Source organism: Kogia breviceps, chromosome 1 (genome assembly GCF_026419965.1).
Source record: "Kogia breviceps isolate mKogBre1 chromosome 1, mKogBre1 haplotype 1, whole genome shotgun sequence".
Classification (NCBI taxonomy): domain Eukaryota; kingdom Metazoa; phylum Chordata; class Mammalia; order Artiodactyla; family Physeteridae; genus Kogia; species Kogia breviceps.
In genome coordinates, this window is record NC_081310.1 from 195456050 (window position 1) to 195480118 (window position 24069).

The window sequence follows — 24069 nt, forward strand, 5'->3', positions numbered from 1 at the left end:
AAAAAAATTATCCTGCCCGTAAGGTCAACAGTGCAAGGTTGAGAAAGCTAGAGACAGAGTGGGCTTCGGATGAAAGGATGCGGTGCATCCCTGGGACGAAACCGCCTTCATGTGGCCAGAAGCCCCGGAGCCCCATATCTGTGACTCTGTGTCAGGGCGGGGCCACGCCTGCAGGGAGGTGGCTGAGCAGGAACTCAGTGCACATCCGGACACTGTCACCAGCCTCCTCTGTCATCCTGAGCAAGACGTTCGGCCTCTCGCATTCGGGCATGCGGTTTCCACGTCCATAAAACAAAGAGTTGAAGGAGATCAGCTCATCCCCAGAGTGGCCTGGACAGATCCTTAAGCACCTGAAAAACTGTTTCTGAGTTTGGGGAAATATTATACCCCCTCCTAGAGACTCCCAGGGCCCATCCGCGTCTTAAAGGCTCTGAGAAGTCCTGCAGGCGAGGAGCTTGGCAGATTTCAACTCGAGGGGTTCCCACCCTGGAAGAGAAGGGGACGTTCTTCCCACACATTTCCCTGCCACATCCCGAGGGACAGCAGCTTGGAGGGCCTCTGAATCTCTCTTGGCTCTGCTGCCTCTCGATTCTACAGCGTGCAGGGCCCCGCCTCCTCCCATAGCCATGTTTCTCTGGCTCTAAAGGCGGCGTGGAAGCGTGCTGCCGAGCTGCATTCTCTACAGGGTGACACAAGGGGCTGCTTCCTGCTCTGCCAACTCTGTGTGGGGCCACCCCTGCCCCCAAGGCCCCCGAGGGTAGTGGACCAAGGTCAGGGGCTTGCTTTTCGGTGGGTCACCTTGGCTGGTTCTGAGCAAACGATGATGCCATGGGCCAATCTGGCCCACGGCCTGTTTTTGTAAATAAAGTTTTATTGGCACACAGCCACTCCCTTTGGTTTACAGGTTGCCTCTGGCATTCCTTCTCGCCCGCTATACCAGCAGAGTCAAGCAGTTGCAACAGGCCTAAATATTTACTATCTGGCCCTTAGAGTTTGCGAACCCCTGATCTAGACCTTAAGAAATGGTGTCTACCATGGTGTCTACAGGGGCCAGACGTCCCCCCCGCCCAACTCCTCCGAGAGCCTGCTCTACCATCCCCAGGCCCCCGTGTCCACGTGTACCTGGATGACACACAGCGACCAAAGCCGGGAAAGCAGAGCCAGGATGATGCCGTCTGCCCACCCCACGCCCAGGCCTTCCGTAGCACCTGCACATCCCCCGCCACAGCCCCCCCCGGACCCCAGTGCTGCCCCTCCCTTCGCAAACCAGAGCTCATTTACAGCAGAATATATCAGCCTTTTCTGGTTATGCACCCCATTCGCAAACTTTTAAGCACGTATCCTCTGAAAGACGCATACTGTGCGTGCGTTATTCTCACATGCTTCTGTACCGATAGATGACACGCATTATGAAACACACAACCAAAAAGACAGAAATTAAACAGGAGGAAATAAAAGTAAACATAAAGCTACACATTTCTACCCACACCCTGGCAGACCATCTTAGAAGCAGCCGCTCTGGAGGCGGCCGGCTCCGGTGTCACCCAGCGCCCCCAGCTGCTCCGCACTCGGACGAGGGGGCTGTGCTCATCCCCAACCAGCGGCGGCGGCAGATAAGGATAAGGACTCACCCTGACACCCAGCCCTGAGCGTCTGCCCCAGAAGAGCCGGGTGGGGGGAGGCCTGGGATCTCAGGACCCAGGAGCCTCGCCCACCTGGCTGCCGCAGGAAGGGAAGGATTAAGGACCCCCCCAGAGAAGGCGCCAGCTGCTCCCAAGGCAGTGAACAGCACGGTGCATCCAGGGGGATTTTTATGTTTTGACTCAGACGCAGTAAGTCTTTCAAATTAAACCAACGCAGACTAAACTGCAGTAATGAGGAAAGCCCCTTCCAAACCGTCGGCTGGGGGTTACCACTGCCAGGCGAGTGGGAGGGAAGACGGCTGCCGGCGGGGCTGGGGAGCCGGGGGCAGGGGAGCAAGGGTGACCTTGCCCAGCGGCTCCTTTCTGGAAGGTGGGCACAGCAGCTGCAAGAGAGCCAGTGGGCATGGCAGCTTTGCGGGTCCTCAGACTCTCCCCCCCCCCCAGTTCCTGGGCTGGGGCCCCCTCCCCTCACTCCCATCCTTCCAGGCCAGCCCGCCCGCCAGGAAACCACTGGGCCAGAGGCAGGCAGTGACCCTCGAGGAGGGAGGTCCCGTCTCACCTTCTTAGCCACTGCTCAGGGGGCCAATTGGGGCACCATTCAGACCCCACCCACTGACTTTCTGCCGGCACGTCGGGCGGCTCCGAGGGGTGATGGATGCTTTCTTACCCGAGAAATCTCAGGAGCACCAAAGGCCTCCCACAGGCAACCAAAGGCAGGCAGAGCGAAGTCAGCCCCACAGAGAATATTCTGCTGGACCGCTCCAACGCCAGCTGCCGGCCCAGCCGTGCTCCTGGCGACCGACGGGACACAGGAGGTGCGGGGCGGGCGGGTTACTATGACCTCACGGACCTCAGACTCCTTGTAGCATCTTCTCTGCTTCTGGGAGGAGCCAGGGCAGCCGAGGGGATCCGGATACCTCTTCCCTCGAGTTTTTATGGAGAAAAAAAATTCAACCGCAGGGAGTTTTGTGCCAGCCCAGGAAGCAGGGCCACCCAAGTGAAAAGGCGGCCTCACCGGGCAGCCAGCTGCTTTTAGAAACACACCCTGCTCATCCGCCACAAACATTAGCCGGCAGCTAAAAGAGGGAAGTGAACAAAACAGCTCTCCGGATAAGACAAGGGCTGAGAGGACGCTGGGGGCAAAGCTAATGATAGGATCCAACTCCGCCGCCCAAATGTGTCCAGACAGCCTCATATGGAGAGGCCCTCGGGGGTGAGCATGCCAGGCTGTCACAGGAGGAAGAGGGAGGGGGAGGGGGCTCCCCCCACCCCACGCCCGGGGCCCGGGGCCCGGCTCTGCGCGCTGGGCCCGCCTGAGGTCCTGGCCCCAGGCCCCCTCCCAGCCGGCCTCCAGCCCAGCCCAGCCCAGGCTTCGCTAGGGGTCCTCCCAAGCGCTCATCGGATTGCACTGCTTCCCTGATTAAAACCATCACCTGGAGGGCACCCACGAGACATACAGGTCACCTAGGCAAGTTTACCGAGTGCCTGCTGTGTACCAGGCACGGGGCCACCTCAAGGATGATGGTCAAACTCTCACATATGAAGGCGTTTTATGACCCGGTTCTGACTGCCTTCCTGGCCTCATCCCGGCCCCCTTCCCCGCCCCTGCCCTTCCCGAGCACCCACCAGAAGAAAATAAGCACGCTGGCCCTAGCAAGTCAGGGTGGGCAGCTGAGCTGTCTGCCCAGCACCGGGCTTCTCTTGTGCTGGTGATGCAGCTCGATTCTGTCTTGGACTCCCTGACCCCACTCCTGGCCCCGGGCTCTAGGGGTGGGTACACAGCCTCGGTCTGCTGCATGAGGACATCACCCACCCTTGTGACAGTGAGAATGCAGGCCAGTCAGAGCCAGCCCCGAAACTTTTGCTTAAATGACCTTCCGAGAATGAGGCCAGGAAGAAAGAAAACAGATGCTTAAACAGAGAGAGAGGTAATTACTGATGCCAGGGTTTGAGCTTCTGGATCCAGCTGTGCCTGAAACCCCTTGACTTTTTAGCTGCTTACAGTTCAGCAAACCACTTGCCTTTTGCTTAGGCTGTGTGGTTTGAATTTTTTCATCTCTTGCAACTGGAAAGTTCTAACCGACCCAACAAGCCAAGCTTTTTAAAGACTCCACTTTTTTGCTCATGCTGTTTCTTCCACCTGGAGCGTCCAGGCTTTCTTATCAGGCTTTTCCCCATGTGTACTTTGAGATTGGTCTCAGATTCCCCCTGGAAAGCCTTCCCAAGCTCTCCCCAGTGTCATTTCGATGCCCCCGTGCTGTGTCTCACGCTGCTGTACCCATGTGTTCTTTCCGTCTGTTCATGTGTTCCTCAGATATGTGCCGCACAGCCAAGCCCTGGCCCTCAGTCAGCTCGGTCCAGGAGAGACGCTGTGACTACTGATTTTCTCACCTATGCCGCCCTCCTTGCAGGCAGGGACCAGGCTGCTCTCACCGGGCACACAGCAGGATAATGTCTGCAGGAGGGAGCAACCCTGCCTCTCGGTGGTGCACCTTATCCACGGCCACATTGTGTGTGACGAACGGCAGACATCCAAGCCCGTCCAGGAGCAAAGCCCGGGCCATCAATCTACCCAGAACCCAGCCACCCTCACCACCTCGCTGCTCCGTCCCTGGCCCCAGCACCAGCTTCCTCTGCCCTGACTGTCCTGTGGTTTTGCTCGGGGCGGGGGGTGGGGGTGCGGGGGAAGCAGGTGCCTCACAGCCCCGCCTCCTGCACCTCCTTGTTCCTCCCCCTGACCCTCCCACGCTGTGTCCCGCCTCACTGGCCTGCTGGCTGTTCCAGACACTCGCCAAGCTCCTACCTCAGGGCCTTTGCACCTCCCAAGCCCTCTGCCTGGTACACTGAGCCTGGGTACCCGGATGGCTAGTCCCTCACTTCCATCAGGCCTCTGCTCAGGTTGCCTCATCACGGAGATCTTTTCCAGCCGCCCTACTTTAAATGGCCACCGTTCTTTGCCCCCAGAACTCCTGCCTCCACAACTTTCCAATGACATCCACCTGTTTGTCTGCTTAGGACCTGTCCCCTTGTAAGAACACCTGCTTCATGAGGACAGGTGTCTTGTTCACTGCTGTGTCCCAGGGCCTGGAGCAGCGCCTGGCACATAGTAGGTGCTCAGGGAATACCTGGTGAATGAGAGTGGCTCTTTCCATTCTGAGAAGCCGCTTGCCCTCACCACCATGCTCCGCAGAAACAGGGTCTAGGGTCCCCTCCTATACCACTTCCCCAAAGGGGGTGGTCAGGTATCCATATATCCGCCCTCGACCTGCTCTGGAACCTTCCTCCAACTGACCTGCAGACCCCGTATTCCTTGAGAACTCAGTTCCCAAACACGGCAAGAGCTCATTCCTTCACAGCCCAAACCATCCTTCGTGTGCCCGGCCGGCTGGTACCCAGAGACAGGGGCAGCCTCGGTGCCTTCCCTCCTCCCGCACCGGCTCCCCTTTGCTGGAAAACCCGGGAACGGAAACAGCCCCGCCAGCTATATATCCCGAGCCCCGGGGCCCCAGCTTCCAGGGTCCACATAAGCCCTCCATTCAGGGGGCAGCAGCCGGCGGGGCGGGGGGCTGGCTCCCAGACGGGGCTCCCGCGGCCCCCCGCGGCCCGCTGGCACAGACCGGCTCACGAGATGCCTCCCATCACAGCCCCGTCCCTGCCGCCCTCAACCACTCGGTTTTCCGAGAAAGAATGTGTCTGGTCCGGGCCCGACAATGCCGGCCCCGAGACACGGAGAGCAGACTTGTCCCGAGCACGACTGTCTGGACATTGTCTGGCCCCATGTCGGCTCTAAGAGGTCAGGGGTCACAGGAGTTATCGTCCCAGAGAACTGTGGCTCCGAGGCGGTCACGCCCGTTCCCAGGGAGTGTCTGGGCGCCAGGCGCGATGCTGGCTGCCTCTCCACCGCCAGGAACCACACACAAAGTTCCCTTTATGGGAACAAGGCGGGCCCAGGCACTGGCAGTTTCGGCCTCAGGGAAACTCAGGTTTGGGTTTTCTCCGAGGGCACAACCGGGCCTTTGTCTTGACTTTGCCCATCCCAACCCGGGCTGGCCTCCTTGCTAGGTACACGGCATCCAGGACTCAAGCCCTTCCAAGCTGACCCTTCCGAGGCTGGGCACCGAGACACACCACCGAAGACGGCACAAGGCGTGTTCCCCACCAAACGCTCACCGAGGACCTACTACGCACAGAGCAACGGAACCGCAATGGAACCTGCTGCAGAGGAGGGTGGCCGATGGGACAAAGCTAATTAGGCCAATTCACTGACGCTAGGAATTGCTGAGAGCCCCACTACGCGCTGGTGCTGTAACTGCAAAGCGCCATCCACCTGGAGCCCATTTCAACTGCATCCGACACACCGACTAGTTAAGAAAAGCATGAACGTGTGATTATCCAGCAGGGATTCAGCCCCCTACTTTGGTACACAAAAAAGATATGGCCTAAAAACCTAGGAAAAAGGAAATGGAAAAAAACCCGGGAAGTATGACCGAACGGAGCAACCAGGATGCCCCGGGGAAGAATTCAGGCGGCCGAGGGGAGCTGGTATCCATCAAGCCTGCACGCGAACCCCTCTCTGGGGTCTATATCCTGGTTCTCCTTCTTGCAGGAAAAGTCCCCCCGAATTTCCCACTGGCCACAGGGAGGAAGAATCCGAGAGGAGGGAGGCAAGAGGTCCACAGTCCCGCAGTTCCGGGGTCCCACGGCTCCGAGGGCTGGCGCTCGGCCCCTGCCGTCCGCGAGCACTGCAGCGGAAGGGTGTTGCTCATCACCACGGGAGCCCCAGCCGCGGGATGTCGATGGTGTGTGTGGACGTCCTCAAGTGTCTTGTGAGGCCCGGGGTGCTTTAAGGACCTGCAAAGGCCACTTCCCCAGAATCTGCCCAGCTTGGGCTCCTGGTGCCCAAAGACACCAGGGGCGGCCAGGTGTGAGAAAGAAACCGCCTCCTTGGAGGGAGATGGGCCTGGCGGCGTTCTCCCTTCTCTGCTCTGTGCACATCTGGGTTCCGTGAAGCCTGAAAATTAAGCCCAAGTCAAGCCCTCTGCGGCAGACAGGGTTCCAGGCCCGGGGGAGGGGCAACGCTGCCCAGCACCGACTCTGGGCAAAACGTCGAAGTGCGGACCTTCGGGGTCAGCCTTGCGCCCGGGCCACCCAGCAAGCCTCTTCCAAGACCCACCGTGATCTCTGCCAGCAGGCCCTGAGGGATGGCTCCCCGGGCCGGCCGGGGGGAGAAACAGAAACACCCCGGCGATTCTGCGGAAGGAGCGTCCCCTCGGCTTCAGCCCAGCAGGAATTAGTCTGTTCCATCCAGACGGTCAAAGCTGCCGGCCCCGCTAGGGCACTTCAGGGCGCGGCAAAGGTCGGATGCTCAGACCGAGGGTCGGGAGTGTGGATTTCCTCTCTCTGATACGGCCAAGGGAAGGAGGGCCACTGGCAGGCGCATCCGGCAGGCGCTGCTGCGGGGGCGACGAGGTCCGCGAAGGCCAGAGGGGGAGGGGCAGCCACCCTGCCCCTGCACATGCACGGCCCCTCCACAGACAGCATCAAAGAATGACGGCCAGACACTGTCACCATGGGGAAGGTCACACGTGGGTCAGCGCCGGCAGCACGGGAAGGGAGTGACCTATTTCCAAGGCCCATTCAGGAACCTCCCTGCAAACCCAGACGTCTGACGCAGCCAGACAACAAAGGACAGGGGCCTGGCGGGGAGGGCTGGAGGTGTCTGATGGTCCAACGCGGCACGCCCCTCCATCACGGGGGCCCCCCACCGCTGCAGCTCGGCCTCCTGCTGACCATCGGAGCGGCCGGACCGCATGTACAGCCCCGCCTGCATTAGCTCTCCTGACCCTCTGGATTATTCTGTCACTTTTTATTTACACCCCGTGGAACCAGAGGTGGTCCTGGCCTCTCCAGAATTCGGCCCAGGACCTCATAAGCACATCTCTCCCCAGCAATTACGCCACTTCTCACAAGGCTTTGAGAAACACACGTCACCCTGGGTCTCAATCATAGAAACCCCTTCTCAACCAACATCAAGTCAGGACTTCGAAATCCCACTTTGCCAAGAGGTCAAATCACGATACAAACTGGGGAAGTGAGAGACAGGCACGGGCTTCGGAGCTGACAACCCGGAGTTCAGATCCCAGCTCTGACCCTTCCCGAGATGTTCTGGGCCTCAGTTTCCCCGACTGTAAAACAAGGACTGTAACCATCTGTGTCCCAGGGACGGTTGGAGGGTTGGTCGATGCTGGGACACACGCATCCCGGTGCCTGGTACACACCGAGAGCTCGCTAATGACAAGCTACAGAGATGAGGCCAGGACGAAGATGAAGGAGCCCAGGCACCGGGGACTGAGCCCCAAGGGTCTGGGTCTCTAGTCAAGAGCCACTCACGGCCCTCACAGGACGGGAGCTCAGGAAGAGCAGGTACTGAAATCCGCTGCCTCGTGCTATGCCTAGGTGTCAGTCACCCGGGCTGGCCTTTGCCCACCTGTGAAACAGACCCATCGTGGCTGCTCCCCCGGAGGGTGAGAGGCTGTCGTGAATAAATGAACAGTGAGGGCCCAGAACAGGGCCACACAGTGAGCACTTGGTCAGCAGCGCCCACCGGCACTGGTCTTGCTGCTGCTGTCACATCCCCAGCCCCGCTCTCTGCCCAGAGACTGTCCCCCAAGGTACCCGCTGCAGCTGAACAAACCTGCCCCATGAACTCGGCAATGCCCCCGGCCAGGACAATGCCCCCATTCCTGTCTCTCACGACTCAGCACGACTCACGTCGTAACGTCGCTGAAATCAGGCTGGTGTTGCAGTCCGTGGCTGGTTACGGGGAAGATCGGAAGCTCACTGCAGGATGGTGAATCTTCCTCTGGATGTGGGTCACAGATGTGATGAAAGACAGCATCAACGAGCGGCCCGTATCTGTCTCCCGCACTGGTTCGTGAGCTTCTAGAACAGCTCTCTTACCCATTTTTGGCTGAATAGTCAGTGTTCACTAAAGATCTGAGAACCGGACTGCTGCTGAAACACCTCTCTCTCGGGTACCAAGGTGATGCCTAACAGGTCAGAGGGCAGTTTAGATTGAGTGCAGGGCCTGCTCCCCCCACCGCCGCCCGAGAAAGGGCCCAGGTACTTGGAGGCCATTCTGTGCCATCCAGGATATTTGGAATTCCACCACACACACATGCTTGCTTTGTCAAGACTTCTGGCTTCACCCTCCATGTACCACTAACCCAGAAACTCGACACTCTAAAGAATCGGCTAAGCCCAAGGAATGCAAATGTTTAAGGTCCACCGCCTGTGATGCCTCTGCAGACTAAACTGAGGAGGTTTAAGAGCTTTTTTTCAGCTGTGTGTGTGTGTGTGTGTGTGTGTGTGCGCGCGCGCGTGTGTGTGTGTGTGTGTGTGTGTGTGTGTAGAAGAAGGTTCAAAAGAAAATAGGACCATTTCCAGTACCTGTAATTACACGGCTACCAGTCCCACTGCCTTGGCCTGGGGAGGGGGTCAGAGACTCAGGAATTGAGGTGTGAACGGAGCAGAGGAGAAGCAAGATGGCTATTTTTAAAGGTGAGGACGGTCTTCCCCTGGAGCCTGACCCCTCCCGGTCACGCCAATCTTTCGTGAGCAGAGCTTCCTGTAATTCCGTTCCACGAGAACCAGCCACGGTGGGAGGTGTGGCTTCAAAAACACCAGTGATATAAACGAAAAGTCCCCACAAGGAAACAAGAGACACGGAGCCCACCATCCAGGGCACCATCAAAAGGAAGGAGGTGATCAGTGGGAGTGGGGGGCGGCCACACAGGGGTGCAGTCAGACCCTACAGCCGGGATAAAGTGACGGCTGAAAACGAATCAGCTGATTCAGTCCCGTCGTGTTCCACGCACTGTCTCAGGTGCCGGGCTGCCTAACTAGGCAGATGGAGCCCCCGCCCTCGTGGAGACAGACAGTCCACAGAATCTGAGCTCGTATGAGCTGATCAGATCAAGGATGCTAACTTTCCCAAGGTCAGTGAAGAGGCTGGCTAGCTCATTCATTCATTCCTCCAACAAGTTCCCACTGAGGCCCCGCCAGCAGGTCCCAGCCAGTGCGCTAGGCAGGCACCAGGACCTGACCAAGATAACCAAGATCTCGCCCTGGAGGGTGTTTCAGGGGCTCCCACCACGTCCGCCAAGACTCCCCCGGCTCCTCCTGGATTCCTTACAAACCCCGAAGCCCAGCTCTGTATCACCAGTTCCCAGGGTGACGTGGGGTGAATCCACCTGGCTGGGGGAGGGAGGGAGGGAGGGAGGCAGGGAGGAGGTGTTATGGGTCGACCCTGAAGATAGAGATGCACCCAACATACAGAGGGCGGTCGTGGCCGTGGCCGGAGAAACAATAATGGTTAATTATCACCCTCCAAACTATCTTACTGCTGCTATAACCCCCCTGCCTAGAACAATGGCCAGGACATCGTGGGCGCTCAGTAAATATTTACAGAAAGAGGTTTCTGCCATGTCAATTGAAGAGGGAGGCAAAGAGAAACCAAAGATGGGTGGGGCTTGCCCAGAAACAGTGAGAAACAGACACCAACCTGGACATCTGGACGTCGTGGCGGGGGACTCTGGCCCTGTCCTGAGCACTTAAGTCTGGCTGTGTCCAAAAGAAGTCACCTGACCCAATGGGCTTAACGTACGGATTCCTCTCCACCCTTCTGAGAGTCCTACCTCCGACTCCAGGACCAAGCAGGCAGGTGGCCAGCGCAGGGCCAGGCCCGGCCAGCGTCCTCCCAGGAGGTCTGGGGGTGGATGCTTGGGGACAGGAAAGGCGGGGAGGCAGCCGCTCAGGTGGCCAAAGGACCAGTGGGTGTGGACCCAGGAGGTCGCTCCGACTGGGCTGTCCTGTCTCCGCCCACCAGGCTGGACGGTGCTTTGAGGCCCCGCTGTTTGAGAAGTGGCCCTACCAACATCACCCCTGACCCAAACCACACCAGACACGCCTGGGCCTGGGGGAAGCCTGCACGTCAAAGCCCCAGAAAATCCATCACCCGCTGCCGCTGAAATCCAGCTGTGCTCTGCCCCTTCCCAGCCCCTGCGACCCCCTCTCTCTGATCCGGGTGGACACCTGAGGCCTTCTCCCCACTCACAGTCAGCCTCGCAGGCCAGGACTTCACCAAGCTCCTCACCCCAGGAGCCCCCCACCTCCTCCCCAACTTCAGAGGGGGACGGCGTCAGCCCGGGATCCCGAGGGGGCAGGGGGGTGCACTGTCCTCGTCCTTCCAGGTGGCCTCCGCTCCTGCAGTCCAAGGCCCCAGATGAGGAGTGGCCACTGGGGTTGAAGCCCTGCCCTGAGGGAGGTGCGGCGTGTCCCACGGGCAACGTGAACGGCACCTGGTCGTGGTGGCCCCGTCCGTCTCTCTCGCCAGCCTGCCGGGTCCACGCTCTGCCTGCAGCCCACGTGCCGCTGCTGCTTGCTGACCTCCCTGCACTGTCCGCTCAGCTCCCACCTCCCAGTCCCTACCTACCCTCCAGGACGCGCTGCAGCCCACCCCGCCAGGGGCGGGGTCAGGCCCTGCCACCCACCCAGAGGCTCCAGGGCAGGCCCGGGGCACCGGGAAGTCCCAGAAGAGCCTGGGCGCAAAAACCCAGCAACGGTTGGGACTCCCCTCAGGCCTTCGCCTGTGTCCCTGCTTCCTGTCGGTGCAACCAGGGCAGGACGGAGCCCGGCACACGGACAGAGGCCGGAAGGTCAATGGAGAATAAAAAGCATCCACCCAAGAAGCCCGCAGATCTGTGAGGGCTCAAAACAACATCAGTCCCCTTTTGCCACAGGAAATCAGCTACGTGCGGCTTCTAAACCGTCGTTTCCCACACAGTGGCCTGAAAATCTCTACCCCACACATGCGCATGTGCACATGCGAGCGCGCGCGCACACACACACACTTCGCCCCTTCACCTCTTGACTCGCAAAGGCAATGAGTCTGTATTCTGCCTTCCACCCTGGATCCTGGACAAATTACTCAGCTTCTTTGAGCCTCAGTTCCCACAACCATAAAAACACCTAAACTGAAATACCAGACACCTAATACCGGACACCAAATACCAGACACCTAAAGTGAAAAGCCTGGAGTCCTGTTGATTTTGATGATGGTATTTATTAAGCGCTTACTGCACACTGGGGACCGTCTAAGCTCCTAAGCATAGGCACATCCCGAGCCACCAATGAAAGATCACTTCCCTTCTTCCCTTCCTTCTGTCTCTCTAGTTCCTACACATCTGAAGGGCCAGCTTCAGTGTCACCTCCTCCAGGAAGCCTTCCTGGATTCACCTTCTGACCTCATCAAAATCCTCCAGAACTCCACTCACCTCTCATTGCCTTTATTACCCGCTACCTAACATGATATAGTTTGACGGTTATCAGTATATTTGCCCTTTTTCCCTTCCAGAAAGCACACGAAGCAAGCTCTCAAAGGCCAGGATTAAGGATTGTAAATTCCAAGGCATGTTCCCTTCTCGGAGCAGGAAAGGCCATGGGTGGTAAGGCCCCACCCCACCTCAGGCCTTGGAGCCCAGTTATAGAAAGGACAGCACCTGGCAGTTCATCCATGTCAACCCATTCCATCCATGGGGTCCTCTGACACCCTCCTTTCACAGATGGGAAACTGAGGGCCAGGTCAGAGAGGCAGGAAGTACCCCAGCAGGACTCTGGCCACCTCCATCTGACTCCGAAGCCAGGTTCATAACTGCTCCAGGCCCTGCATCCAGACTAGACACGGCTTCTGTGGCGGCATCCTCCAGAGAAGAAACCGTGGGCCAGAGACACCAGCCAGCAGAGCACCTGCGTTTGTGCTGAGGCACAGGGACACGTGTGGGCTCTGAGATCCCCAAACACTCCCAGACCTGTTGGCGAACAGCGACTTCTCTGAGGCCCTGGATGCCCCCTACATTGATCGGCCCCTTTGCCACAGCCCATGCCCCCTCACCATCTGGCATGGCAGGAGCCCCAGGACCTAACCTCAACGCCAAGTCTGCTCTGCTTGGCCAGTGCCCACGCCAAACCAGCATGCAGACATGACACGGTGGGGCCTGTGTGGGCAGACACACACAGACACACAGACACACACACAACCCCTTGCCCCTGGGGGCTGCCCCTCACCCCTTCCCCAGCAGAATCTACTGTGACTGGGTACATCACCATCTCCAACTCACCTGAAGCAGGTGGCCTGGCCATCTGGGCAGCGTCTCTTTCCCAGGCCCAGTCCCTTGGGAGATGCAGCCAGCCCCAGGGCAGGCGAGGATGGCTTTCTCAACTGGCACCTTCCCCAGGTCCCCCTCCCTGACCCTGCGGGACAGGGCTGAACGGGGGGGAAGAGCCTGCAGGACCCGGCGGCCGCTGCACCTCCCTGACCTCCCGCACCTGGTCCCCACTGGTAAATGACTAAGCGATTTCCACCTCGGAGCCCGCCTGGCGAGAGTCCCCGCTGGCTGCGGATCGGCACCAGGAGGCCCGGAGCCACACGCAGTGAACCCATAATTGGCGAGTCCTCTTCTTGGGAAAGAAAACCCCCTCCATGTTTTGTTTTGTTTTGTTTTCCCCTTAAATGAAACAAATCCACCCACGTAGTTACTGGAAACTCAAGCATGTGAAACTGAACCGTTTGCAAAGAGAATTAGTCAGCAACCTTGTGAGCAGAGGAGCCGTCCCTCTGTGGGTGGAACTGCCTGTGCTCTCCAGGTTCCTGTCCAGCAGGGGAGCAGGGCAGCACTGACCTCCATGCCAGGTTCTCCAAAGTCCGGGTGATGCCCTGGGGGGTGGGGGGTGAGCATGAGAATGCCTCGCCTTCCGAGGGTGAGTCCACTGGCACCGGGTGGAGGGTGAAATGTACTTCTCACTACTGTACACGGGCAACGGTGATAAGCCCAGGCTCAGGGTCAGGCTCACTTCCAAATCCTACCCCCTCCAGTGAGTTGAACCTCTGGGTCTCAGTTTCCTCATCTGTAAAATGAGGATTACAGAACGTGCCAGGTGCATTATCAGATCACCGGAGACAATCTAGGGGAAGTTCTTTGTGCCTGGCGCTAGAGAGGCAGCCATAAATGCTGACTCTTGAGAAGGTGCCTTTCGTTGGGGAGCTAAGGAGGGCACCGATGTGACTGTCTTAGGGTTCTGTCCCTTGGAGCTCTGTCCCTCTTGGTGCAGTGGAATTTGCTGAGCTAGTTCCCAGCCCTGCTGCTTTATACAGGCTGTGGCACAGCCAAGCGGGAACTGGGACAGGCCAGGTACCAGCAGGTACAGGTCTAGCCCCAGCGTTCCAAGCCCCAAGCTGGGGGCTTCCCTGGTGGTGCAGTGGCTAAGAATCCGCCTGCCAATGCACGGGACACGGGTTCAAGTCCCGGTCCGGGAAGATCCCACATGCCACAGAGCAGCTGAGCCCATGCACCACAACTACTGAGCCTGCCCTCTAGAGCCTGCGAGCCACAACTACTGAAGCCTGTGTGCCTAGAGCCTGTGCTCCGCAGCAAGAAAAGCCACCGCGATGAGAAGCCCACGCACTGCAACAAAGAGTAGCTCCCGCTCTCTGCAACTAGAGAAAGCCCGCGCGCAGCAACGAAGACCCAATGCAGCCAAAAATAAGTAAATAAATAAGGACCCAAGCTGTGTGACTCCACTGGGTTCCTTGGCCCCGCCCCTCTCATCTGTAGAGAAAGGGCACAAACATTCTATTCTGTGTTGTTGCTTTAAGAACAAACAAACAAAAAACCCACTAAGTTATTTAAGTTATTTGCCTACTTAAAAAAAAAAAAAAATCTGGATTCCTGGCTTCTCTTAGGGGAGAAAGAAGTGGACGCTATAGTGCCCTGGCCTCCACATCTCTGGGTAGGAGAGGCCCCCGCTTCTACAGGGCACATGCATGCTCTTTGCCAGTCCTCATTCCGTCCTATAGCCTTCCGCTGGCTGCTTCATTTGCACCTCCTTCCTGGTCCCTGGGGCCTTCTGAGTTTGTGACCCAGTTTAAAACCCTAATTTTATTTAGGAGCACAACCTCAGCCGCTTGTCACTGGAAATATCCACAGGAAGTGTCCCTTGGGAAGGTAATTAAAGTGTGATGCTTAAGGCTGATTTTTTTTTTTTTTTCTTTTTTTTGCGGTACGCGGGCCTCTCACTGTTGTGGCCTCTCCCTTTGCAGAGCACAGGCTCCGGACGCACAGGCTCAGCGGCCATGGCTCACGGGCTTAGTTGCTCCGCGGCATGTGGGATCTTCCCGGACCGGGGCACGAACCCGTGTCTCCTGCATCGGCAGGCGGATTCTCAACCACTGCGCCACCAGGGAAGCCCAAGGCTGATTTTTCTCAGAGGAAAACATGACAGTGTCAGAAGACTTACGCCCCACTGTGGCCAGGGGAAACCCAGGAAGGCGGCAGTAGTTTGGTGGGATTCTTTACGGGATTTACTAGAAAAAGAGCAGAGCCTGCTCTCAGGACCCTGTGTCCAGGGTCCTGTCCTTCACTGCCCGGGCTTCCCTCCCTCTCCTTTGGCTTCTGAAGCCAAAGAGGGGTCACTCTTCGGATCTCGCCCCTCTAGATGTGTGGAAGGTGGGCAGAGGGTTCCAGACGGGGAGCCCCAGCTTGCCGAGCTGGGTGGCCATTTCGTTTATTTAAGGGGGCAGGAGGGGGAGGATTCAGCAGACACGGCTGAGCCTACTCACAGCTCAGCAGAGATACTGAAACTGTCTAGTGGACGTTGGAGGATATTTTCAAGTTGCCTGGGTCCCTCCTGAAGGGAGAAGCCAAGACTCAGGATCTCCCGTTGCCCTGCCTCACCAATGACACTTGGCAAATTCAGCCTCCACTGCGAAGGGCCGGCCATGGCGACACAGCAGCGCGAGGCTGGAGCTGCCTCCACGCCGCACTGCGGCATCACGCGAACCCGTCCTCCCCTCCTTGTCTTGGCTCTCGTGCCTCCTCCGCCTGGGGCACCCTTCGTGGGCCCGCTCCTTTGCTTGGCTAAGGCTTCTCTCCTCCAGAAAGGTCTCTCCCCCACCATCCCCCCGGAGCAGCCCAGGCACACCCGTTATCACAGAACGGCCACTGTGCGGCCTCCCAGTGACTGCTGCCACCTGACCCACTCCCCGTCCCCGCCAGATCATGAGCCTCCCCATGCCCTGAGGCCACGTGGGGCAGTGATTCAGAGCAGAGCACAGACGGGGTCTGCGTCCAGCTCGACTTCTTGGCTCGGTGTGATCCCAGGCAAATGATCCGATGTTTTTGGTGTGCTTCAGTTTTCCCATCTGTAAAATGGGCATAATAACCCCCACTCAACGGGGTTCTTGGGAGCAGTATAAGTTAATGCATGGAAAGTGCCGAGGACGATGCCTGGAACATAGCAGGTGCTCAGTAAACATTAAGCAAACCGGTCTAAACCCAGGAGGAAAGAGTGGTCCATGGGGGATACGCACAGCCTCGAGCCCGGTTTGAGCAACTGGCACTCACTGTCCCTGGTCACCTCACCTTGGCATTCTCCACACAGCCCCAAACTCCACCTGAGCAGCCTTCAGTGGGTTCTTTCCAAAACCGCACTGCTTCCGTGAGATGACAAGACGTGAGGTCGTCCAGTCCTCAAAACTCAGCTCATGAGCTGCTTGCCCAAGAAACCTCCATGATCGTACCTGCCTACATCGCTACCAGCACTCACGGACTCAGGAAAACTGCAATCCCCCTACCTCGGTTCCCAGCTGCAGAGAAATGAATCCTGCAGTGGCCCCTACAGTTTACACTCGGAGCCTCGAAGAGACAGCCTCCCACCGCTACAATATCCAGAAAGGTTGGGTACTACCTGCTTTGTCTTATAAAAAAATTCCGGGGAAGCAGTTCCACCAACACAACATCTGGTCCTCAAGAGGCTCCCCGTGACTGAAGACGGGAAAGCCAGCCCCACTTTTCTACTTTGTCTGAACACAGCTATTTTATCTGGCTAGGATCGAAGTGTGGTTCAATCCAGGGAGAAAAGTCCCCATAGAGGCTCCAAACCCACCTTCCTGGGGAGAAAACAGAGATCCCATCCCCAAATCCATAACACGGGGGATAAAACCACATCTTGCGCCCAACACGCGGTAACTCGGGAAGAACCACCTTGGGTCCTGCAGCTCACCCTGGTCCCGACCTTGATCTAGTCCTACAGGTTTACTGACGCATGTTGTGGGGAGGGCAGAGGCAGCCGTGGGTGGGAGAAGACCACCCCTAATCTGCCTCTAGGAGAGTGGCCCCCAAAATTATTTTTCGCAGCTCCAATGATTTTCCCCCCAAATTAAGCCTTGTACAAAACTCCACCCCGCTCAAGAAAAACGAAAAGAAAAAAGTTGAAGCGCTCTGTTCACATGGCCTGTCTTCCTGCTCTGTGTGGCAACCCTGAGGCTCTGCGGGAAATTGGGGGCTGGGGAGGTGGTGTCCACACAGGCATGGGACAGATCCCTGTACGGCCCTCCGAGCAGGGGGTCCCAGGATGCCCAGGGCCCCTTGTCAGAGCCGCCGAGGAAACAAGAGCACAGTTTTCACACCCCAAAGCACGAGAGCCCCACGTGACCCTCCTGGGGCTTCGTTGTCACGCCTCAGCCCAATCTGTCCAGAAAGGAGGATGTATCCTGCGCGCAGCTGAGCCGAATTGATTGGGTGGTGTCCACTGCCAGTGTGATGCAGAAGGGGGGCTCCAGACACTGGCCTCTGCTCTTGCCTGTGTTCAAATTTTTGCATTAGGACTGCCCTGGTGGTGCAGTGGTTAAGAATCCCCCTGTCAATGCAGGGGACATGGGTTCAAGCCCTGGTCCGGAAAGATCTCACATGCCGCGGAGCAACTAAGCCCGTGCGCCACAACTACTGAGCCTACGCTCTAGAGCCCGCATGCCACAACTACTGAGCCCGTGTGCCACAACTTCTGAGCCCACGTGCCACAACTACTGAGCCCACGTGCTGCAACTACTGAAGCCCGCACGCCTAGAGCCCATGCTCCGCAGCAAGAGAAGCCACTGCAATGAGAAGCCCGCGCACCGCAACTAAGAGCAGCCCCCGCTCGCTGCAACTAGAGAAAGCCCACGCGCAGCAACGAAGACCCAACGCAGCCAGAATTTAATAAATAAATGAATTTATTTAAACAAAATTTTTTCCATTAAAAAATACATGTCAAGACTGACTGCAAAGCAAAAACCTCAGCAGAGTGAGACACCCTGGGGGTGAGGAGGGGGCGACATCCCGGGGGTGAGGAGGGGGCGACACCCCAGTCAGGGCTCGGGACTCAGCTCAGACACTGCTTCTGGGTCGGCTCTGTCTGGACACCTTCCAGTGCGGGCACCGTGGCAGCCGAGACAGAGGGGGCATTCAGGGAAGACTGGTGAATGAGGAAGGAATTTTAAAACCCTTTATCCCAAGCTGTCTAGACGCCCCTGAGAGTGACACAGTGGGGAGGAGGATGGGCTTTCTGGGGCCTTGGAGGGCACAAGGCGGGGGGTGCGGGGCAAAGAGACAGAGATATAAAACATACAAAACGGCTCAAAATTGGCCCAGCACGCTGGAACTGCAAGGAACGGGTGGGGTGGGGGAAAGCCCTATCTTTTGAACCTCACACTTCTCCAGAGATGAGGAAGATTCTTTAAAGGGACCCTGACATTTATATATAATTTATACGTAATTAGAACAGATTTCACGTTGGTGTTGCCCCTAAGGATGATCCTGCCAAGCTTCACAAAGCCGGGCGACTGGTCTCATTATAGCTTCTTAAAAGCTCCAAACTGGGCTTCCCTGGTGGCGCAGTGGTTGGGAGTCCGCCTGCCGATGCAGGGGACGCGGGTTCGTGTCCCGGTCCGGGAAGATCCCACGTGCCGCGGAGCGGCTGGGCCCGTGAGCCGTGGCCGCTGAGCCTGCGCGTCCGGAGCCTGTGCTCCGCGACGGGAGAGGCCACAACAGTGAGAGGCCTCCGTACAGAAAAAAAAAAAAAAAAAAAAAAAAAAAAGGCTCCAAACTGAGACACTCAGACAAGCAACCCCCCCCACCCCTCGTCCAGAAATCCACAGAGGTGACCCCAGCACTCGGCAGGGCCCCATCGCTCTGAAACTCTGCCTTCCTCTGAATCCTCTGCTTAATCTCGGGGTCGCATGAGGCTCCCTGGCATCAACCCAACAGGCAGATCCACCATCGAGGCCCGTTTCCCGTGTGGCCTTCCCACCGTGGGTGTGGGAGCTCACAGGGTCTCCCCATCAGCCCCCATCCCCGAGGGAAGGTGCAGGGCCACAGAGGAGCAATACCACCCCAGCCAGAAACCCCACCCTCAGTCAGACCTGCAGCCAATCACCAAGCAGACGGTTAATGATCTGCCCGGTGGGTGCCCAGCACGTCCGGGCAAAAGGACTGGGGCACCGAACTGACGCTTCTAAGAGGCCCTGGCCAGAGTGCTGGCCCCACGGCAAATGGAGACAAAGTGTCTTGTTTATGCACGCTTCACAGGAGCAACGTTTGGGGCAAATGGGGGCGGGGATGCAAGGTCACCTCGCACCCACTGACAACCCCTGGACCCGGCATTCAGGGCTCCCTCCCACACGACAGCCTTCCCGTGATCCTCCTCGTGACGGCCAGTCCGTCCTCCTCGGGGTCACTCTGTGAGAACCCCCAGCCTAGAGCAAACCCTTCTGGACAGCCACGGGAGGCCCTCTGCGCCCACTCAGCACACCTGGCAACAAGCCAGTGTTTCCCGCACACACCTGTCATCTCTACCTGCTCAACCCCGGACTCTCGAGAGCCCGGGGCCGCGTCCCACACCTCCAGCGTGATATCTGGCAAAGATGAAGCGCCCAGTAAACGACGCGGTGTGTTTAGCAGGCACAGTAGAAAGAACACAGCTGTGGACGAGGCCTTCCTTCTATCATCCACGGAGCGCTGTCAACCTCCGGCGGCACAGAAAATGTCTCTGACGCTCACTTTTCTCACCTGTAAATCGGGAGGTCATACCTGCTCCCAGGTTGTTTGAAGGATGAGAAATCTGTCTATGGCAGAAAGTACAGTGCCTGGCACACGGGAGGCATTCGATATAAACTAAGACCATTGCTGGTAGAGTCATACACAGAGCAGACGGGAGTCAAGATACCCTCAGCTAGGTGTTGTCCCAAGAATGGGAGGAAACGGCAGGAAAATGTTGTCAGAGGGCTCCTCCAACTACAGGGCCAGTGCACTCTCGGGCAGTGACAGCGCAAGTTTCCCTCCCCCTGCCCCCGCCCGGCCTCTGTGCCTGTCTACAAAGTGTCTCCTCACCCACAGTCATGGCGCCATGGCCGAGGACCTAGTCAAGGGTGGACATACAGCAAACGGCCCCACTGTTCATGGACACTGGCCAGGCCATCACTGCCCCAAAGCAGGGCAGGAAGCTCTTGGTCACACCGCAGATGAGACAGAGACAGTCAGGTCTCAGAAAACTGGAAGAAAAGGGGAAGAGAAAGTGCCTGGCTAAAGCTGAAGCTCTGCTCCCAGACGGGCCAACAGGATTTGAAAGTGGCACCAAATTGCAACGCTGCCAGAGACCAAGCCTGCAAACAGCTTCCACCCGGGGGAGAAGGAGTGCCACGCCCCCCAGCCTCTGAGCTGGTCCACAAAGACACATGTGGCATCGCTGCCTGAGATGGGGTGGGGGTGGGGAGGGGGAGGTGCACAAAGTGAGCTTGAGACCAGGTCACTCCCTGAAGGCCACGTCATGGGTTTGGGGATTCACCCTAAGAGCAATGGATGCTGTTGATGGGCTTTAAGAAGGAAGTTGACATTGTCAGGTGCTCACTTTTAAAAGATCACTGGAGGGGGGCTTCCCTGGTGGTGCAGAGGTTGAGGGTCCGCCTGCCGATGCAGGGGACACGGGTTCGTGCCCCGGTCCGGGAAGATCCCACGTGCCGCGGAGCGGCTGAGCCCGTGAGCCATGGCCGCTGAGCCTGCGCGTCCGGAGCCTGTGCTCCGCAACGGGAGAGGCCACAACATTGAGAGGCCCGCGTACCGCAAAAAAAAAAAAAGATCACTGGAGGGACTTCCCTGGTGGTGCAGTGGTTAAGAATCCACCTGCCAATGCAGGGGACACGGGTTCAATCCCTGGTCCAGGAAGATCCCACATGCCGCAAAGCAACTAAGCCTGTGTGCCACAACTACTGAGCCTGTGTGTCGCAACTACTGAGCCCACATGCCGCAACTACTGAAGCCCACACGCCTAGAGCCCGTGCTCTGCAACAAGAGAAGCCACCACAATGAGAAGCCCGCATGCCACAACAAAGAGAAGCCCCTGCTCGCCGCAACTATGGAAAGCCTGCGCGCAGCAACAAAGACCCAATGCAGCCAAATAAATAAATTAAAATAAATAAATACCTGGTTTTAAAAAAATGGAAAAAATGAGGAACAATGAAAAAGTTCGCTGGCTGCAAGAGGACAATGGCTGGGTCTTTGGTGGCTATGGATACAGGGGGAAAGGCAGGTATCTGCAGTTTCCTGCTTTTTCCAGGTGAATGCTTGTGTTTTTTTTGCGGTACACGGGCCTCTCACTGTTGTGGCCTCTCCCGTTGCGGAGCACAGGCTCCAGACGCGCAGGCTCAGCGGCCACGGCTCACGGGCCCAGCCGCTCCGCGGCACGTGGGATCTTCCCGGACCGGGGCACGAACCCGCGTCCCCTGCATCGGCAGGCGGACTCTCAACCACTGCGCCACCAGGGAAGCCTTCCAGGTGAATGTTTTAACACAAGCTCTTATTTCCACCTTCGAGTAGCCCCCAAGTGAGTCAGGAGGGGAAACCCAGCTTCCTTCTAGGGAAACACTTCAACGTGCTGTGCCCAACATAATTAGCCAGAAGCCAGACACAAAAGGTCCCAGAGTGGATGATTCCATTTATAGGAAATGTACGGAATCGCCAAATCCATAGAGACACTACACAGACTGGTGCTTGCCAGGGACTGGGGGAGGGGCACCGGAAGTGACTGCTTAATGGGTACAAGGTTTCTGTTTGGAGTGAGAAAAACGTTCTGGAACTAGATGGAGGTGGGTGCACAGCATGGTGAATGTACTAAATGCCACTGAATTGCTCGCTTTAAAATGGTTAATTTTATGTTATGTGGACTTCACCTCAATTAAAAAAAAAAAAAACCCATAGGGGCTTCTCTGTGGGCTCAGTGGTGAAGAATCTGCCTGCCAATGCAGGGGACATGGGTCCAGGAAGATCCCACAGGCCATGGAGCAACTAAGCCCGTACACCACAACTGCTGAGCCTGTGCTCTAGAGCCCGTGAGCCACAGCTACTGAGCCCGCGATCCACAACTACAGAAGCCTGCATGCCCAGAGCCCGTGCTCCGCAATAAGAGAAGCCACCGCAATGAGAAGCTTGTCCACTGCAATGAAGAGTAGCCCCCGCTCGCCGCAACTAAAGCCCTCGCACAGCAACAAAGACCCAACGCAGCCAAAAATAAATAAATAAATAAATTTTAAAAACAAACCAAAAAAAACCCCCACAGTCAGCCAATATCACAGAGCACATCAGCATACGGAGACCTCCTGGAGTCTGGAGACACCAACCCCATTTCTGTTGGGGGGGGTGTCACCATTTCCCCTCAAACCTGGAGCCACTTCTGACTCTCATCAGCCCCCTACACCCTATGTATCAGGCCACAGGAAACATCTGACCCTCTGGCCTGTCTCTCAGCTCACTCGTTTCTGCTGCTTTCCTTCTTTGTGGCAGAGCTTGGTGATGAAGAGTGTAGACCCGGGAGAGCCAAGCTGCAGGCTTCAGCTCCCAGCTCCTGGGCAGCCCTGAACTCATCTCAGTTTCCTCATCTGTAAAATGGGGCAGCACCTACCTGCGCTCCAGGCCTCACCGACGTTATGAAGACTGGGCGACTTCACGCACACACAGCCCCCGGGAGTGCTCCTGCACAAGCCAGCCTCCACTAGGTGGCTGCTGTGACTGCGCTCCGAGCCCAGCCTATGCCTGCATTACGCTGCCCCTTCTCTACCTGATCTCTTGCGTGTGGCTCTTCTTCCTACATTGGTGACTCCACCCCATCCAAAGTGTCCAGCTTGGTGTTCAAGGGTCCCTAAGCCCATCCTGCCCATCCACCTACCCTCACATCTCCCACACTCCCTCCCACCTCCACCTCCACCTCCACCTCCCGCATCTGGGCTACAGGGCAGGAGGCATCCTGCAGGAAAACGGGGTGTCTTCAGACACACGCACCCGCTCTGCTGTGCCCAGAGTCCTCTCCACGGGCAAAGCTGGCCTATTTATAGTGAAGACCTAATGAGCAACCTGCAGCGGGAGGTAGCATCTGCCATGAGAGTCACAGCCATGCTGCTCCAGGGGCCCAAGGCCAAGAAGGTGAAGACAGCCAACAGGAAGCAGGCATTGCCCTGAGGTGCTCAGTCAGTGCCCTGAGGCGAGTCAGAGCACACCCTCCCAGTGCCTCTCCTGGGCCCCAGCCCCTCGATGGGAGCATCCCCCCATGTCCTCCCCCTCCCCATGGGAGCATCCTCCCACGTGCTCCCCCTCCCCGTGGGAGCATCCCCCAATGTCCTCCCCCTCCCCATGGGAGCATCCCCCAACGTGCTGGCCCCTCTCCCCAGGGCCCATCTCCTGGTGCTCTCCAGCCTCTCTGCCCACATTCAGCCCCGCTCCAGCCACACGCTGGTCCGTGCTCACCTCCCACGCCTGCCAGCCCCCGACCTGACACACCCACCTGCCTCCCAGCCACCTTCCCCCTGTCAGTGTCTCCCGACATCCTGGCGTCAGGTCACCACGGGAGACAGGCCTACATCTCCCACTAGACAGACAGGTCTCTGAGAGCGAGATTCCGCCCCTCCATCCTTTGTATCCTCAGCCCCAGCAGACTGGCTGCATCCTGCAGGTGCTCAGAAAATGTCGGAATGAAAGAATGAACAGCAGCGGTCCAGGAACAGCTCCCGAGAAGAGACCTGTTTTGGAGCTCCTGACCTTCCACAGAGCCGTGGGGGAAATTCTGGTCTGTGAATGGAAAACTTGGCAGTCAGGCCCCGTGACGAGAGTCCAGGAGGGGTCAACAGGATACTGATGCAGGTGACGAGGCTGGGAGGGGCGCGCGGGACCTGCGCGAGGAGGTGGGCGGCCTGAGGGAGGTGAGAGGAGGGGCGTGCGTGCGGGTGGGAGGGGTCTGCGAGGGCCGCGGGCAGGAAGCGCCGGGAGGCAGCCGCAGTGGCCGGGCGGGGGAAGAGCTCTCTCTACGCAGGAAAGAGGGGCGACAGCACCAAAGCAGCAGGGGTGGCGAGTGGACGGGAACTGAGAGGGCCTCGCGAGCGAGGGCAGTTAGGACGGTGACCTCCAGGGGCTGCTGGGAACACCTGGAAGTGCCGAGGAAGCAAGGAAGTGGAAGCCAGGTGTGCGTTGCCCTGGGAACGAGAGGCTGGATGGCGGCTGCAGGGGCCGCTTCT

General features: G+C 58.0%; 1 protein-coding gene across 8 annotated transcripts in view; it reads right to left on the reverse strand.

Annotated features, from left to right (window-relative positions):
• Window positions 1-24069, reverse strand: part of SPSB1 (splA/ryanodine receptor domain and SOCS box containing 1) — a 67337-nt gene that overhangs the window by 37671 nt on the left and 5597 nt on the right. The window contains exon 1 of one of the 8 annotated variants that reach the window (XM_067018046.1): window positions 12821-13016. The exons of 2 other annotated variants lie outside the window; for them this stretch is intronic. The gene's annotated coding sequence lies outside the window, so the exon portion shown is untranslated. Of the gene's footprint in view, window positions 1-2310; window positions 2756-12820; window positions 13051-24069 lie in introns of those variants that run through there. 5 more of the 8 variants (XM_067018035.1, XM_067018041.1, XM_067018008.1 and 2 more) reach the window with 5 other exon arrangements.